General features: G+C 38.3%; 1 protein-coding gene across 1 annotated transcript in view; it reads left to right on the top strand.

Moving 5' to 3' along the window:
• RIMS2 (regulating synaptic membrane exocytosis 2) overlaps positions 1-13,741 on the top strand; it is a gene marked incomplete at its 5' end in the record, with an annotated part of 744,128 nt that overhangs the window by 1,834 nt on the left and 728,553 nt on the right. The gene's annotated exons all lie outside the window — the stretch shown is intronic.

Below are 13,741 nucleotides of genomic sequence, written 5' to 3'. Positions count from 1 at the left end.
GGCTCTACATTTTAATGAATTTTTGTTTCTTCGAAGTGCAGCGGGAAGTGAAGGGTGCTAAGGAAATGCAAACTTTTTTTTGTAATCTTCGGTGATTTTTACCTATCTAAGGTACTTGGGGAGGGATTCAGATCTATTGCTTGCAGGTTAACGTGAAGATACTGGGTTTGTAATCTCGATCCGTACGGTTGTCCCATAAGTCTACTTACCAAACACATGTAAACACTCATGAAAACTGCTTCCCTATCTGGTGAAAACACCACATTCACCTATAATGATTTAGAAGTATAAAACCACACTACTATACACAGTATTGTGTGTGGAAATATGAAAAAGCCAGAAAAGAGGCAGCATAATATTTTTTTCACAGTATCAGCAGTTAAGGCAAAAAAGAGAGAACTGCATGAGTCAACACTGTCTCTTGACCATTGTGGTCTTCAACTGTTCCTTCAAAATCTGTAGCTAAAAGCTATCTCTGGGCCTTAACGCTTGGTCAGAAGTGTGTGTGTTCCAGTCATTGTTTAATTAGGAATGTGCTAGTGGAAATTTAAACTATGGATATTCTTTAAATAACAGTTATAGAAGGCAGAAGAGTGCTCCACTTCTTAAATCCTTTTCATTGTCCCTCTGCTTTAAAAAATGCTTTAATATGTCAACATTACGAAGAATACCAGTGTGAATTATGTAATTTGACTTCCAGTGTATATCTAATTTTGTCATTCTAATTCTAAATAATCAAAAGCAATTCAGAGTATTAAATAGCTGACATTTTAATATTATATATTTCACACAATTGTGGCACCCACATTTTAAAGTACTTAAAAGATTTGTTACATTTCTGAATAATATGGAGAATCAAAATAAAAGAATATACATTTTTAACTTAAAAGTTTTGTGTGTTTAAAAACATTAACAAGAAATGAAATTACAAGTTATTAATCAGAAGTAAAGCTTCAATATATGAGAGTAGCATTAAAGATTAACAAATAATGCTGGCAACTTTGTTTTGGATTCGATAATATTTGTGATTTTAAAAATTACATTCACTGTAAGAAAGTAAGAATATCACTTTTTTATAGTGAAAAATCATGTGTAATTCTAAAATCTAAACATGAGTTATGTGTATTTTAAATGTGATTGTGACCTATATGCATGAGGAGTCATCTAATTTTTTAGGAGTAAGGTTGTTACAAGGCTAAGAATTTCATAAATGATCACTAATGTGCATATTATAGGCAGAGTAATTTCCCAGTATTTTAAGAAAGCGAGAGGCTCCAACTAACATCAAATGGTTTAAGTGTAAGGATTATAAGTGTAAACAGATTTTCTATTTTTTTTAAATTTAAGTTTGCTCTGTTATTATATGAGAACACACTCAGCACAGAAGGAAGTTTGTGGGGGGTAAAAGAATGCATGCAGTTACAAAATAAAGTAAGGTGATACCACACCCTTCATTAGAACTTTGAGAGAAGCTATATGCATTCTATGAGGCTTAGTTTCTCATTGTTTTCACATGCAAACCTCCTATTGCTGGAGCTATGTCAATTTATATCAGCTGAAGCGCTGACCCAATGTCTTCCCATTAAGGAGTGTCATCGCTGTAATTTCAGTTTTTCACTTGACACAGCAGTGGGGGGATGGTGTGCTGGAGGCTGAGAATTGTGTATAGGGTATTGGAAAGACTATATGCAAAAATATGTATATGCAGGATGGACCGAAACAACTATTTTATAGAAGTATTGTTGTCAATGGGAGTTAATAATAATTTACAAGACCTTGAGAAGTGATATGGTTTCAGGTAAACAACTTATCAATGTTATTTTCTTAAGACATTTTATTTACTTTATTTAATGTGAAATATGCACTTAACAGTTTTAAAGCACTGTTTATTCTAAAAATGTTCTCTTTTCTATATTTACTAGAAAAAATATCATACAAAAATTTGTTCTGCTCTCTTAAGTAAATATTTTGCAGTTTAACCTTCTTGACAGGTATGTCCCCCAATTTCTAAAAGAAAACAAGAACATTAATACAACATATACATTTAACTATTCTTATTGATATCATGCAGATAGAGCCAAATTGTACACTCCTTATTCAAGCAAAATTTCCACTGAAGGGAAACTTCTTTTGAAGTGAAATGGACTTTTGTCTGAGTAAGAATTACGGGCTGTATCATTCCATTCCATGAAAATATAACATGGGAGGGTAAAATTATGCTGGAAAGTCTGAGCTAACACTTGGAGAGGTCTTGTGATAACATTCTTATTAGAGAATCAAGGGGATATGAATGGATTTCCTGTAAACTTTGGGGGAACTTATGATGACTGAATGTCAGTCTGAGGGGCTAGCCCCTCCCTCCACTCTACTGCTTTCTTCAATTCCATTTCAAGTTCTTACATGGTGCCCATCACTGTGATATTTTAGCACTTTCCAGAAGTTCATTAAATAATGTGATTCGTATCTGTCATGTGGGCTATTTATTTTTATTCCTCCCCCTTTCTATCTCCAGGGGGAAATGTGTATGTCTATTAAAAAAATATAGATATATAATTTTATTCTCTCTACATGCGCTAATCTTTTTTGGGAAGTGAAGGTAGATGCTATAGAGTTTGAATCTGCAGGAGTTAATTTTGATAAGGTCAGCATGAACTCCTGCTGAGATTTGTTGGGAGAAGATGACATGTAAAGTGGCTGTTTACCAGATCTGCTCCCTTCTGGCAGGCTCTGTCTCCTAAAAGCACACATCTGTAGCCATGCAGTGCTCTCATGGAGGAGGAGGGGTCAGGATACTGTGCTGCTTCTACTCTGAGCCTCTCCTCTGGAAGGTTTGGTACTACTGGAGTTGGGTTTTTGTTTCTTTCATCCCTGCTTTCTTGAATGTTGATTTGGGTTCGGTGTAAGAGTTGCTGCAGCTGGCCCTTCATTAAGGCTATCATTCTATACTTAGCTCATTGTGTTGTTTGTTTTTTCCTAAATCAGCTATAGGCCTAAATTTGAGATTCTTTGCTTTTGCTAATTTGTGTTTCAACCTAAAGCTATTTAAACATATATTATTGTAATTATTTGTGAGGCAATTTATCTTTACTAGAAACTAGAGTAATGTTTTAATATTGGACTGTCATTTTTTAATCTGGAAAACTGCACATTTTAAAAATGTTCCTTCCATAGAAAAAACATTTTGCTGAGATTTAACAAAAGTATTTCAATTAACAGGGCAAAGTAAGTGTAGCGTGGTTAAAAAGATAACTTGACAGAAAAAGATTTTGAGCAATATTTAATATACATAATATATGTACTCCAGATGCAATAAATTTTACCTCTACAACTTATACAAGTTCATCCCAATTAAACTACAAAAATGCGAATGTTTTGAACCTCTGTTGTTTTAGGGACTTTGTGTAGAATTTGCATGATTTTTCATTTAAAATACGTATGTTCTGCATCTTTTTTCTAGTTTTATCCATGTAAGCTTCCTAACAGATTTTCAGGTCATGTTGTCTCTATATAAATGAATTTATGATCCCAGTCTTGCAAGGTCCTGAGTGTGCTCCAACGTCCACTGATTTGATTGGCATTGAGTGCACTTTGCAGGATTGGGCCCTATGTTAGAAAAAATGCAAATTAACTTAAGTCTCTGTATGAATCTGACTTTTGTGTGGGAGGGCTGGCTTGAGGGGAGTGCTTACTGGGAGGTCTCACAAAGCGTAGTAAGGTGGCAACATTATTGCATGACAGACTAGGGAATGGTCCTTTAGGCGCATATGTGTGTGTCCAGCTTACCTTCAGTGTCACCAGAGGTTGGCAGCTATTTCAGGTGACCAGTCTGTTATGCCTAAAAAAACTAGGATAAAATGCTGTTCTCTGTAAAACCAACAGGAACAGGCTCTGAAAACAATGTACATTTCATTGTTTCAGAGACATATTGTAATCCTATTTTATAAATAAACTGAAATTAGGTGTTCATTCACATGGTGCTGAGTGGGGTGTGGGCACGATGAAGGGATTGGAAGAGGAAGTAGGTATGGCTAGCACAGTGGACAAAAGATGATTTTTGCAGCTGTGTTTTTTTGATGCAGTGAAGTGACAGCTAAGGAGGTCAGAGAAGAGGAGTTCTCAGTAGTCATGAGGAAAGATGATAAAGTGTTTAATGGCAGGAATGAAGTGACTTTGGAGAAGTAAAGGAAAAAATACTTAGGATTTAGCAGTAGTGTTGATGTGGGAGGAGACTGTTGCCTGAGAGTTCTAATCCTGATTTGCCAGTTTGTGGTCTTCAAAGTTACACAAACTATTTGTATGTGTTACTGCTATATAAAATATGATTAAAGCTTCCCTACCTCACTATGCAAATTGTTTAGTTAGGATTTATACAATTTTTTTAAAGATAAAAAACATGAAATGCTCGGTGTTTTGATTGTTGTTGGGGTGTGTGCGTATAAAGTGATCACTCTTTGTATGTTTTTTCTGAAGTGCAAATATGAGGGATTCAGAAGTGCAAGTATGAGGGATTCAAAATTTTTAAGATGATGTAAATCTTGAGGGCCCACTGATCTGAGTAATGTCAGCTCAAGATTCTTGAAAATAAAACAACTGGTTGCCAAAGGGTAGAACAAAGATCCTTTGGTCCAAGCATGCATCAGACTTCCTGACTATTCAAAACCTCAGACTGTGGGGCAGCCAAGGAGGAGGCAGAGGGTTGCCTCTGGTGGAATCTCTGCCTCTTTCTCAGTGGCTCTAAAGATCTTGAGTTGAATGTAACTGAGCACTGTCTGAAATATGGGTGCTGTCATGGCTGCTTCCTTTTAGGAGTTGGGATACAGAGCCCTGGAAGGACAGAGTTGCTCTGTCATCTTTTAAAATATGGAGGGCTTTGTCTGTCCCACTGCTGAAGAGGCTTTCCCTCAAATGGGAAGTCCTCAGTTATGGCCTGAATCTCTGTTGAAATTCCAGAGGACTGAAGCCAGAACTACCTTGTCCGGCTTATTTCAGTAGCCATGGTGTGACCTGCTGTATCATGTGTCCAGTGCAGTCTGCTGAGATGTTTGAGCAACCAGTTGGCCATAAGTTATTTCAGCAACTCTTGTTGCTCCTTGAGTAACTGATCAACAAAATTAGACAGTTTTCCCAAATTAAAAACACATGTTGAGCAGTACTTGATAATTTGCTGCTTTCATTTGAAGGCTTGCTGAAAAGATCCAGTTTTTTGGGGATCTTTTTTCTTTGGGGTGACTTTTGTGGACTTTACTATTTTGTTCTCTCCTGTACTACTTGCGCAGCAAGAGAGCCAGATGAAGGATGAGAGTAAGTGTTCAAATCCTTTGCAGGGACTTGAGCTTCTGTCTGCTGTCTTAGAGGTAGCTGAGATGGAAGTAGGCCTATGCCAGATGGATTTGGCAGGTTCCAGCGGGCCATTGTTTATTGGCATGGCTAATTTCCCGGGTCTGTGTTAATGCAATATGTTTAAGAGCTTGTGGTGTTTTTCTTGAATAGTCTCCAGGGGAATGTCTAAGATTTTACGTGCACTTTAAGTACTTGAAAACTTTATTAATCTGCAAAGATAGATGTAGATGGATTTGCTGCCTCACCAAAAGAAGATGAAGATATTGCAGATGAGACTGGATACTCTTTCTCTGGAATATTCTTGTCTACTTTCTTCCTTTTTTTCTAAAAGATATGCTCTAGGAATTATTTTGGAGAATTTCTTTGGCCTGTGTTCTATAGGAGATCAGACTAGATGATCAGATTTTTTTGAGGTAAATAATAACCTAGAACTATAGTCAACATTTCTTATTCAGGCAGTATTCCTATGATTTCATTATGTGTTTTGCCGAATATAGAGTGAAGGATGGAGCATACAGTTTTGTTTTTGTTTACTTGTGCCGTACAACATATGTATACGGTGAAGATGAATTTAAATGTAGTGTCTTGAAACAGTGGAAAATAGAAAGTATAGGGAGAAGAAACTTGAGTGTTGAAGGGCCTGACACTCTTTTTCTCCTGTCTTTTTTTGTTTCTTTTACTGTCCGCTTGTTTTCTGTTTGATTATTCCACTTGCCTGTGCCACCTCTTCCTTCTTTCTGTAAAGTTACTATCACCCTTTTGGATGCTGGATAAATAGTAGTAGTAGTGGGGTTACTTCCTGTCAGTGACTAAGCAGAATGTGTTTGTAGATGAAGGCAGACTCCAAACGGGTAGTAGTGAATAGGAATAGGGAGTTGATTTTACCTCTCTATACAGTGTTGGTGAGACCAATACTGGAATAATGTGTACAGTTCTAATGTCCACATTTTTAAGTTAAAAAATTGGAGAGGATACAGAAAAGAACAATGGCAATTTTTGAGAGCTGTAGAAAATGCCTCATAATGAGAGATTGAGAGTTAAATCTGTTTAGTTTATCAAGGAGAAGATTGAGAGGTGCTTGATTACAGTGAGTATGTACCTTCATAGGGAGAAAATACCAGGTAGTAAAGGGATCATTATTCCAACAGAGAAAGGCATAACAAGAACAAATGGCTGGAAGCTTAAGCCAGACAAATTCAAATGAGAAATAAGGTACAAATTTTTAATAGTGAGGATGATTAACCATGGAAACAAACTACCAAGGGAAGTGATGGATTCTCCGCCATATGATGTCTTCAGATTAAGATCAGACGTCTTTCTGCACGTTATGCTTAGTCAAACCCAAGTTATTGGGTTCAATACAGGGGGAACTGGGTGAAATGTAATGGGTTGTGATATACAGGAGGTCAGACTACTTGATCTCATGGCCCCTTCTGGCCTTAAACTCTATGAATCTATGAGTAAGATAATTTAAAACCTATGAAAACGTTGAAAGCTTGATTTTTTGCATTGAAACTAAAGCCTAATTCCAGTATATATTGTAAGTTCTAAATTGTACAGAACAAAACTGTCAATCTAACCTGATTTAAAAAGTGTATTTTTCCCCAGACCACTTTTAAAATATTTGCAGTGAACTTTGCATTTTCTTTCCATAATGAGAAGAAAAAAGTAATAAAAGAGTTCTAACTTTGAATTTTAAGACAGTGGGATTACTTATGTGTAAAGTTATTCATGTGCATAAACCTTCATTCTGCACTTCAAAGGCAGGCACAAAAGCTTCCTGGTGTGTTTTTTGTTTTTTTTTTTCCCCCCAGACTGGGTGCCAGCACCCCCTTCTGGCATGCTTGAAGTATTACAGAATATTGAGAGCAGAGTCACATAAAGAAGGTGAATGTTCCTTGGTGCACTCTGTTAGCTCTCCTTTTCTGGAAGGCTGTTTGCCTTTGTCTGTTTCTCTCCCCTCTAGCCCAACTGCGGTTCTGACACTGGGAGGGTCTTTCAGAATGATTTTAGGGGAACTGGAGAATTTTCCTGTTTTTAGTTTTGTGGTGTGTGGTGGTTTTTTTTTTTTTTTTTGCTTCCAGCTGTTGAAGTGGGGCCCAGGATTCAAATAAAATGAGCCTTTGCACCGACTGTGCTCAACATGTGTGCAGCTACTCCCTCCCTCATCAGTAGTACTGGTAAAGGCTATTTGAGGAGATTAGGGGTTGGTTTTTAAAGTAGAAGCTAGCTTTACACATATGGAGAGGTGACGGAAAATGCTTCTATGCCGTCTTTTCATTTCCCTGATTCTGGGGCCAGCTGGAGGCTGAAACAACTCTGATGTAATTTAGAGCAGCTTCAGGTCTGAATGGTTGCAGTGACAAAGCATCTGGGAAAGAAAGACAGAAAAAATATAAAGACAAAACAAACAATACAAGCAGTAAACAGTGGTTACTTCAGATACAATCTCTTCTGTATTTCTTTCTGTGGAGAGCTTTCAGCAGAGATTACACCTTAAGAGTGGAACCTCTTCCGGTGGGGACACTCTTCTCTAGGTAAGATAAGACCAAAATCAGTAGTGAGTCCAGTCTCAGTGTATCATAGATAACAAAACACAGTTTATATGTAGGCAAAGGAATTTCATTTAAAGGTTGTTGAATCCTGTTTGATTTATCATGGGTAATATAAACAGTTTATAAATGGGTAAGGGTGAGTGTTAAATAAGTACTATGAAACAAAAAAAAAAAAAGAATTTAAATTGGTTACTTAAAAGAAACCATGAAAAGTAGTCTTCAGATGGGCAAATTAATGAATATTAAATTAATGAATACTCAAGATAGACCCAGGCAGACTGCAAAGAGCTACAAAACAATCTCTCAAAACTGGGTGACTGGGAAACAAAATGGCAGATGAAATTTAATGTTGCTAAATACAAAGTGATGCACATTGGAAAACATAATCCCAACTATACATATAAAATGATGGGGGCTAAATTAGCTGTTACCACTCAAGAAAGAGATCTTGGAGTCATTGAGTGGATATTTTCAGAGAACTATCCACAATGTGCAGCAGCAGTCAAAAAAAAGGAACAGAATGTTGGGCATCATTAAACTAGGAATAGATAATAAGACAGAAAATATCTCATAGTCTCTATATAAATCCATGGTATGCCCATATCTTGCATACTGCATGCAGATGTGGTTGCCCCATCTCAAAAAAAGATATCTTGGAAAAGGTGCAGAAAAGGGCAACAAAAATTATTAGGGGTATGGAAAGGCTTCCCTATGATGAGAGATTAATAAGACTGGGACTTTTCAGCTAGGAAAAGAGATGACTAAGGGAGAATATGATAGAGGTCTATGAAATCATGACTGGTGTGAAGAAAGTAGATAAGGAAGTGTTATGTATTCCTTCTCATAACACAAGACCCAGGGGTCACCAAATGAAATTAATAGGCAGCAGGTTTAAAACAAACAACAAAATATTTCTTCACACAACACACAGTCAGCCTGTGGAACTCTTTGCCAGAGGATGTTGTGAAGGCCAAGACTACAACAGGATTAAAAAAAGAACTAAATAAATTCATGGAGGATAGATCATCAATGGCTATTAGCCAGGATGGGCAGGGATGGTGTCCCTAGCCTCTGTTTGCCAGAAGCTGGGAATGAGCAACAGGGAATGGATCACTTGAGGATTAGCTGTTCATTCCATCTGGGGCAGCTGGCATTGGCCACTGTCAGAAGACAGGATACTGGGCTGGATGGAAGGAAGATATACCAGGCCTGAACAAAAGTAATAATGGTGTCCCTCCATACTGGCCTTGACTCCCGTGGTTCCCCAGATTTCTTCTGATTCCTTTTTCACCAACCCTGGTTCCTGCCAATCTTTCAAGACTTGATTCATCAGGGCACTTTCACTCATGGAGACCTCCAGCATCTGAGATCTACTGCCTAGAATCTGAATGTTCTCCCTTTCTAGACCAGGTCTGTTCCTAATACTAGTATATTTCTTGCTCAAATTCTAAAAACCTTCAATGAATCATGCTTGTAAGGAGATTTGGAGACTGTGATCCTTTTGATGTGTATGACTATGCATCTCTACCAGAGAGAACTTGGAATTCCTCCTAGATGGCTTCAGTTTGTGTTTGAGGGGGAAGCTTGAGTCGTAAGATCTGAGATTTCCAGTCCCATCTGGATCACCCTGAATATGGACGTTGGACTATAACCTATAATTAATGCTGAAAGAACTCTTTGCTACTACAAAGCTCACCATCTCTACTATGAATCTGATCTCATAACTGTACCCTTGTCTGTATGTATACTGATCTTTTAACCAATACACTTATTTTTTTTTAATAAATTTTAGTTTAGTTAATAAGGACTGGCTGTAAGCTTGTATTTGGGTAAGATTTGGAATATTCATTAACCTGGAAGGTAATGTGTCCAATCCTTTGGGATTGGTAGAACTTTCTTATATGATTAAGATTTTCAGTAATCCTCATCATATTTGACTTGGGTGTCTGGGTGGAAGTCTAAGGCTGGATTGCTTTATGGGAACTGTGTTGTTGGCTTCTGGATAACCAGTAAGGTATTAGAAAAGCTGTTTTGTGCTGGCTTGGTGAATCTAAGTATTGGAATATCCACCAGCTTTGGGGATTGTCTACCCCATTCTTCGCAGTTTGCCCTAACTGAGTAATCTCAGAGTAACTCCCTGGGACCACGCTCACAGTTCTGTCTTGCTAAGGAAAGCCTCCTACTCACCATTAGAGAGTGGTGAGGGGATATTTCAAGCCGTAGGCTAGAATAATTCGGATGAAGCTAGTCCCATCTCTAGGTTAAATGTTATAAATACAGGAGATAACTTTTCATTTAGATTCCTCCTCCTCCAATAACATTAAGGAAACAGTTTGTTAAGATTGTGACACAAATTTACAACAACCAGCAGTTCAATTAAGACTGTCATTTCTCTCCTTAGCTCACATATTGTCATTCTCTCCCCCCTCTCCCCCTCCCTAGCCTCCAATGTGATAGAGATTTAAACTTTGGATGTGAATGGCTTGCTTTTTGTAAGTTGGTCATTGCCTTAACACTACCTTAACATTATTTATGTAGTTATTTATCTATATTACCTATACACAAGCTTTTGACAGTAGTCTGTTTCTGTAAATTTAACATGAATATTTCTGAGTTGATTCTAATATCTGCATCATCTAAAGGCTGAATTCAGCACTGTGGACATTTAGGAAAAACTTGTATCTGCTGTCTTGTGTGGCATGGAAATAAAATGAATTTTTGCCAATTCAGGCCCTCAGACAGCTGCTTTTTTTTTTTTTTAAATTCAGAGTGCTTTCATTAATTTGGTTAGTCGTGATTATGATTCACTTCATTCTGTGTAACCAACTGCTGCACAGTAAGTGACAGTTGAATTATACATTACCGAAGAGTTAGAAAAATAGCATCCTATCATATTAAGAAGGCTGAGAATTACATTCTACTGAACACTGATGTCTTGAATCAACAAGGATTTTCATTAATAATTTTTATTTTTCTCATGAGTGATGATATAATAGACGTGAAAGATAGCTACAAAGAGTCTAAGCTATTCAAGAATAAATATTACCTTTTATTTTTGTGCAGAGAATGATATTTCTTGATTTTGCTTTGGAATATTTTCACTGCTTTTTGCAATCTCTCATTAATTGACTTGTAAAATTATATCAGTATCTGCAGGGACATTGCTAATAATTTGTTTCACATACAATTCAAGCTGCAGATTCACAGATCTAAATATACCAGAATAGGAGACCTTCTCTCAGCAGTCATATTTTCTAAAGTCTGTCTATTTGGCATTGGAAGAGCATTGTCAGAGTAATTCTGTTACCTATCACCTTAAATAGATGTGTTTGAAAATATTAAATTGTAAATACAGATTAAGGAATGTATGGAGAATCAGTGGTTAAGAAGCTTTAAAATAAACCAACCCCTCCTCTTATTTGAAAAAAGCTATATTTCTCCCTAGTATCTATGTATTGCAGACCCCTGTGGAAATGGATCTGGGGGTCATAGTTGATCACAAGCTAAATATGAGTCAAGAGTGTAACACTGTTGCAAAAGAAGCAAAACATCATTCTGGGATGCATTAGCAGGAGTCTTGTAAGCAAGACAAAGTAATTCTTCGGCTCTACTCCAGACTGATTAGGCCTCTGCTGGAGTATTGTCTGGTTCTGTGTGCCATATTTCAGGAAATAAGTGGACAAATTGGAGAAAGTCCAGAGAAGAGCAACAAAAATGATTAAAGGTCTATAAGACATCTCTGATGAGGGAAGATTTGAAAAAAATTGAGTTGGTTTCTCCTGGAGAAGAGGAGACTGACAGGGGACATAATTTTCAAGTACATAAAAGGTTGTTACAAGGAAAAAGGAGAAAAAATGTCCCCTCTGAGGATGGGACAAGAAGCAATGGGCTTAATTTGCAGCAAGGGCAGTTTAGGTTGGCCATTAGGGAGAGCTTCCTAACTGATGGGGTAGCTAAGCACTGGAATAAATTGCACAGGGAGGTCACAGATATCCATCATTGGAAATTTTTAAGAGCAGGTTAGACAAACACCTGGCAGGGATAGTCTAGATTATACTTAGTCTTGCCTTGAGTGCAAGGAACTGGACTAGAAGACCTGTTGAGGTCCCTTCCAGGCCTACGATTCTGTGAGTCTATGATTTTGACCAAATTATGTCTTCCAGAGTCAAAAGTTCATGACAGAACACCTGAGAGGAAAGGGCTGGAAGTTTTATGCCCTGGTACTGGCTTTTCCAACACACATTTATAGAGAGGATGCTTTGCAGGCGTTCACCCAAGAGCTCAGAAACAATGCTCTAATATGTGGGGCACTACATCCTCTGACAAAGCAGTGGTAGTGAGGCATCTCCTTTGTGCTGATTATTCATGTTACAGACAAAAATAATTAATATTTATAGATGGGCCTGCACAGGTGGTCATAGCTGAATGGATTATAGAGGAACAAGGATAGTTCTTTGGCAGTATATATTTGTGCCTATTCAGATATATTTAGACAGAGTTGTGGAATTTGGCTCTTAACTCCATATTGTACTTCTGCATTTATGTTATCCACATAGTTTACTGTAGTACGTCTGTGGGTTCTTGTCTAAAACATGCTGCTACTTGTATATCTGAAAAATATTCACAAACCCAGTGTGCCCGCAAGTGGGGTGGGGGGAGGGAAAGATACCAGCGAAAGGATGACACTCAGGCCTAAGAATAGCAAGCTACAATTTATTGAAGGATGAACTTACGCTCCAGTCTGCACGGTGAGTCCTTAGGATGCGCGGAGGGGCTGCAGGGGACTCTGGCCATTCAGGATAGCTGACCAGGCAGGACTCCACTGGGGGAGTCCTCTGCAGTGTTGTTCTCCGCACTTACCTCGAGGTTACATGGGGTCAACAGCTGGTTACATCCATTACATTCATGATTTATGCTTTTTTTAAAAAAAAAAAACTGACTTGTTTACAGGAAAAAAATATGCTGAACTATGTTAAACTATTTTGGCAGGGTCTGTCGGACAAAGTTCATTGAACTGCCTGCATCCTCTGCTTACGTTCAGTCACGTACGTGGTCCGCCACTTAGCTCCTCGCCAGTCTTCCTCAACCTTGCCCCTACACTCCACCCCTTGGCGGACTGAGGTGTGTTTGTTACTGCCACCAGTACACGGTGAGCATGCACACTGGTCTGGGGGTTGCTAGTCAGGTCAGGAGGGTGGAGGAGCAATTCACACAACATTGAAGAACAAACACACACAAAAAACCCACTAGTTCAATCAATAGTAGGAGCCCGATGCATCTCTCCCAGGCACCGAGATCCAGAAGCCAGGAGGTTAGCCACCGCCAAGGGTCATCCCATACAGAAGTCTCAGAACCATGTCATGTAACACCTCCTGATTTGAGTAAAAACAACTTTCATTAATTAAGACACAAATGCCACCTTGCGCAGCTAATAGATAATCTAACGCCATACAATTTTGTAATTCGCCATAAAGAGGCTACCTCTAATTGCAGGGCTTGGATTGCATCTATGGTATTTTCTATAACCTCCAATGTGGCTGAAATATTTACTATAGAGCACTCCAATTTGGCCACCCCTAGCCAGGGGAGGAAAGCCCAGTCAAACTGATGAAAGCCCATGGGTCTCCGCACAATGGGGTTTGGGCTTCGTTGTGGATGTGCCACCAATATGTAATTATGCACTGCACGAGCATGCATGATTTGCATTCCATACATGCAGGGGAGGAGCTCTCCCAATGTGCACCATCCACACCATTGGTTGGGTAGGGTTTTATATGCCTGTGATGGGGTTGGGACTCACCACCATGGCGCCTCCTGTTGGTAACTGTCATAAATATAAAGGGAAG

This window comes from Lepidochelys olivacea (assembly GCF_965140295.1).
Source record: "Lepidochelys olivacea isolate rLepOli2 genome assembly, chromosome: 2".
Taxonomy (NCBI): Eukaryota; Metazoa; Chordata; order Testudines; family Cheloniidae; genus Lepidochelys; species Lepidochelys olivacea.
Note: the sequence above shows the minus strand (reverse complement) of the source record. Positions and strands in the feature narration are given on the sequence as shown.